Raw genomic sequence first — 5,342 nt, 5'->3', positions numbered from 1 at the left:
GTAGATTGCTTTGGATAGTACTGACATTTTACCAATATTTATTCTTCTAATCCAGGAGCATGGAATGTTTTTCCATTTCTTTGTGTCTTCAATTTCTTTCATAAGCTTTCTATAGTTTTCAGCATACAGATCTTCTACATCTTTGGTTAGGTTTATTCTTAGGTATTTTATGGTTCTTGGTGCAATTGTAAATGGGATCAGTTTCTTTATTTCTCTTTCTCTTGCTTCATTATTGATGTATAGAAATGTAATTTATTTCTGTACACTGATTTTTGTGCCCTGTGACTTTGTTGAATTCATGTATCAGTTCTAGCAGACTTTTGGTGGTGTCTGTAGGGTTTTTTATGGAGAGTATCATGTCATTTGTGAAAATTGAAAGTTTGACTTCATCTTTGCCGATTCTGATGCCTTTTATTTCATTTTGTTGTCCGATTGCTGACACTAGGACTTCCAACACTATGTTAAACAACAGTGGTGAGAGTGGACATCCCTGTAGTGTTCCTGATCTCAGGGGGAAAGGTCTCAGTTTTTCCCCATTGAGGATGTAAATTAGCTGTGGGCTTTTCATAAATGCTTTTATGATGTTTAAGTATGTTCCTTCTATCCCAACTTTCTTGAGTATTTTTATTAAGATGCTGTATTTTGTCAAATGCTTTTTTGCATCTATTGACAGGATCTTATGATTCTTATTTTTCTTTTATTAATGTGATGTATCACATTGCTTGATTTGCGAATATTGAACCAGTCCTGTAGCCCAGGAATGAATCCCACCTGACCATGATGAATAATTCTTTTTATATGCTATTGAATTCGATTTGCTAGTATCTTGTTGAGAATTTTTTCATCCATGTTCATCAGGGATATTTGCCTATAGTTCTCCTTTTTTGGTTGGGTCTCTGTCTGGTTTAGGAATCAAAGTAATGTTGGTTTCACAGAATGAGTCCAGAAGTTTTCCTTCCATTTCTATTTTTTGGAATAGCTTGAGAAGGATAGGTATTAACTCTGCTTTAAATGTCTGGTAGAATTCCCCAGGGAAGCCATCTGGTCCAGGATTCTTATTTGTTGGGAGATTTTTGATAACTGACTCAATTTCTTCACTAGTTATGTGTTCAAATTTTCTATTTTTTTCCCATTTGAATTTTAGTAGTGTGTGGGTGTTTAGGAATTTGTCCATTTCTTTCAGGTTGTCCAGTTTGTTGGCATGTAATTTTTCATAGTATTTCTTGATAATTGTTTGTATTTCTGAGGGATTGGTTGTAATAAATCCATTTTCATTTGTGATTTTATCTATTTGGGTCCTCTCTTTTCTTTTTGAGAAGCTTGACTAGAGGTTTATCTATTTTTTCAAAAAAACAACTCTCGGTTTTATTGATCTGACATTTATAATTGTTAGCTCTTTCTGATGGATAGACCCCATTATTATATAATGTCCTTCTTCATCTCTTGTTACAGCCTTTGTTTTTTTAAAAAAATTTTTAAATGTTTTATTTATTTTTGAGAGAGAGAGAGAGAGAGAGAGAGAGAGAGCGAGAGAGAGCATGAGCAGGGGAAGGTCAGAGAGAGAGGGAGACACATAATCTGAAGACAGGCCCCAGGCTCTGAACTAGCTGTCAGCACAGGGCCCAATGCGGGGCTCAAACCCATGAACCATGAGATCATGACCTGAGACGAAGTTGGACGCCCAACCGACTGAGCCACCCAGGTGCCTCTATAGCCTTTAATTTAAAGTCTAGTTTATCTGATATAGGTATGGCTATTCCAGCTTTCTTTCAACTTCCAGGAGCATGATATGTAGTTCTCCAGGAGTGGGATTTTTTTTCATTAAAAATTTTTTTTAATTTATTTTTGAGAGAGAGAGAGAGACAGCATGAGCAGGGGAGGGTTAGAGAGAGAAGGAGACACAGAATCTGAAGACAGGCTCCAGGCTTGGAGCTAGCTGTTGCACAGAGCCTGACACGGGGCTTGAACCCACAAACTGTGAGATCATGACCTTAGCTGAAGTCTGATGCTTAACTGACTGAGCCACCCAGGTACCCCGAGTGGGATATTTTTAAAGAGCCTCTAAGAGTCTTAGATTCAAAGACACCGAAGGATTGAAAGTAAAAGGATGGAAAGATAGATTCCATGCAAATAGTAAACAAAAGAGCTGTAATGACTGTACTATTACTAGTTTTAAATGTCTATATTAAAAAGAAAGATCTCAGGGCTCCTGGGTAGCTCAGTCAGTTAAGTGTCCAACTTCAGCTCAGGTTGTGATCTCACGGTTTGTGGGTTCAAGCCTTGCATTGGGCTCTGTGTTGACAGCTCAGAGCCTAGAGCCTGCTTCAGATTCTGTGTCTCCCTCTCTCTGTTCCCCTTCTCTGTTTCTGTACTCTCTCTTTCTCTCTCAAAAATAAATAAAAACATTTAAAGAATGAAAAAAAAGGAAGATCTCAAATAAATAACCTAACTTTACATTTTATAGGACTAGAAATAGAAGAACAAACTAAACCCAAAGATAGCAGAAGGAAGAAAATAATAAAGATTTGAGTGAAGATAAATGAAATAGAGAGTAGAAAAACAATACAATCAACAAAACAAAAAAACACCTCGTTCTTTGAGATCAAAATTGACAAAAGTTTAGCTAGACTTACCCAGAGAAAAAGATATAAAAACAATAACTAAAATAAAAAATTGAGTCCATGACTACTGACTCTAAAGATAAAAGAACTACACCCCAGTGGTGGGCTTGCTGCCACCCAAAGTAGTCCGGGCCCACCTGCAGAGCTGGCAGGAGCTCTACTCACACCCCTGGTGGTAGAGCTACCACTGCAGACCCAGAAGCAGCCCCATCCATCTATACATCCAGAAACAGCCACATCCACTCTGGACCAGCACCCAAAACTACCCACAGGTCCCAGCAGCAGACCCACTAAAGATCAGAATAACAGATCTATCCACACTTTCCATCATTAGGCTCACCCGTGGACACTGCCACTCAACCAGCACAGAATCTCTGAATTTGTCACATACAAGGGAACTTCTATACGACAAGTATCAGATTTATCAGCAGAAACTTTGCAGGATAGGCAAGATTACAGAAAGAGGAAAAAAATGTCAACCAGCAACACTATATTCAGCAAAACTGTCCTTTAAATATTTTCAATGTTTTATTTATTTTTAAGACAGAGAGAGACAGAGCGTGACAGGAGGAGAGGCAGAGAGAGAGGGAGACACAGAATTTGAAGCAGTCTCCAGGCTCTGAGCTGTCAGTAAAGAGCCCAACACAGGGCTTGAACCCACAAACGTGAGATCATGACCTGACCTGAAGTCAGAGGCTTAACTGAGTGAGCCACCCACGTGTCCCAAGACTGTCCTTTAAGAGTGAGGTGGAACTAAAGACTGCCCCAGACCAACAAAACCTGAGGGAGTTTGTCACCATTAGATATGCCTTACGAGACATACCAACAAGAGTTCTTTAAGTTGAAATGAAAAGGCATTAAACAGGAACATGGTAGCATATGGAAGTATAAATTTTACTAGTAAAGGTAACTATAAAAACAATTACAGAATGCTTTCGTACTATAATGGGGGCATATAAATCACTTTTAACACTGGTGTAAAAGTTAAAGTACAAAACTATTAAGAATAACTATAAACAGGGGCATCTGGGTGACTCAGTCAGTTAGGTGTCCCACTTTAGTTCAGGTCATGATCTCACAGTTCGTAGGTTTGAGTTCTGCATTGGGTACTGTGCTGGCAGCTCAGAGCCTAGAGCATGCTTCAAATTCTGTGTCTCCTTCTCTCTCTGCCCCTACCCTACTCATGCTCTGTCTGTCTCTCTCTCAAGGATAAATTAAAAAAAAAAAAAAGAATAACTACAAACAAAGTTGTTAATGAAAGCACACATTTTTTAAAAAGGTAAAATCTGACATCAATAACAAAATATGTGTGTGTGGAGGGAATAACCTGTAGAGTTTTTATATATGATTAAAGTTAAGTTGTTACAGCTTAAAATAGATTGACATACCTATAAATTGTTTGATGTAAACCTCATGGTAAGCACAAAGGAAACAACCCAAAGTAGGTACACAAAAGATAAAGAGAAAAGAATCAAAGCATATCACAACAAAAAATCTCTTCAAATCACAATAAAAACAACAAGAGAGTAAAATAGGAATAAGAGAACTACAAAAAAAAAACACATAAAACAATTAACAAAATGTCAAGAGTAAGCCCTTATCCATCAATAATTACTTTAAATGTAAATGGGCTAAACTATTCAATCAAAAGACATATATAGTGGATGAAAGGATTTAAAAACAAAGCCAGGGGCACCTGGGTGAATCAATGGGCTGAGCATATTGACTCTTGATTTTGGCTCAGGTCATTATCTGAAGGCTCAGTTCATGTCAGGTTCCACACTGACAGAGCAGAGCCTGCTTAGGATTCTCTCTCCCCTCTCTCTCTGCTCCTCCCCCACTCAAAATAAATTAATTAATTAAAAAAAAAGAAAATCCTTTAAAAAATAAGATAAGAAATAAAAACAAAACCAAACAACATGCTGTCTACAAGTCATCTTAGATTTAAGGATACAAATAGGCTACACGTGAAGGGCTAGAGAAAGGTATGACATGCAAATGGGAACCAAGAGAGCAGAAGACTTTAAGTCAAAAAATGTCACAAGAGGCAAAGAAGGTCATTATACAATGATTAAAGGGTCAATTCAACAAGAATATATAACAGCTTGAAATACGTATACACTCAACATCAAAGCACGTAAGTATACAGAGCTAATGCTGGCAGATATAAATGGAGAAATACACACCAATACAATAAAATGGTGGGAGACTTTAATACCCCACTCTCAGTAATGGATAAACCATTCAGACCAAAAATCAATAAGGAAACAGAACTGAACAATACCATAGACCAAATGGTTCTAACAGGCCTACGCAAAACATTTCCCCAACAGCAGCAGTGTATTCATTTTTCTCAAGGGCACATTTTTCTCCAGGATAGATCATATGCTAGGTCACAAAACAAATCTTAATAAAGTTAAGGAAGAGTGAAGTCATCCCAAGTATCTTTTCCAATCACAATGCAGTGAAAACAGAAATCAGTAACAGAAAGAAAAGGGGGAAATTCATTAACACATAGAAATTACACAAACTGTCAGCTGTTGAGCCAAAGAAGAAATAGAAAAGGAAATTAGAAAACATATTCATTGACAAACAAAAGTGAAAATACCTTATACCAAAACTTATGAGATGTAGCAAAATAAGTTATATGAAGGAAATTTATAGAAATAAATGTCTACCTAAAAGAGAAGATCTCAGGGGCGCTTATCTGGCTCAGTGGGT

Source organism: Suricata suricatta, chromosome 12 (genome assembly GCF_006229205.1).
Source record: "Suricata suricatta isolate VVHF042 chromosome 12, meerkat_22Aug2017_6uvM2_HiC, whole genome shotgun sequence".
Taxonomy (NCBI): domain Eukaryota; kingdom Metazoa; phylum Chordata; class Mammalia; order Carnivora; family Herpestidae; genus Suricata; species Suricata suricatta.
Note: the sequence above shows the minus strand (reverse complement) of the source record.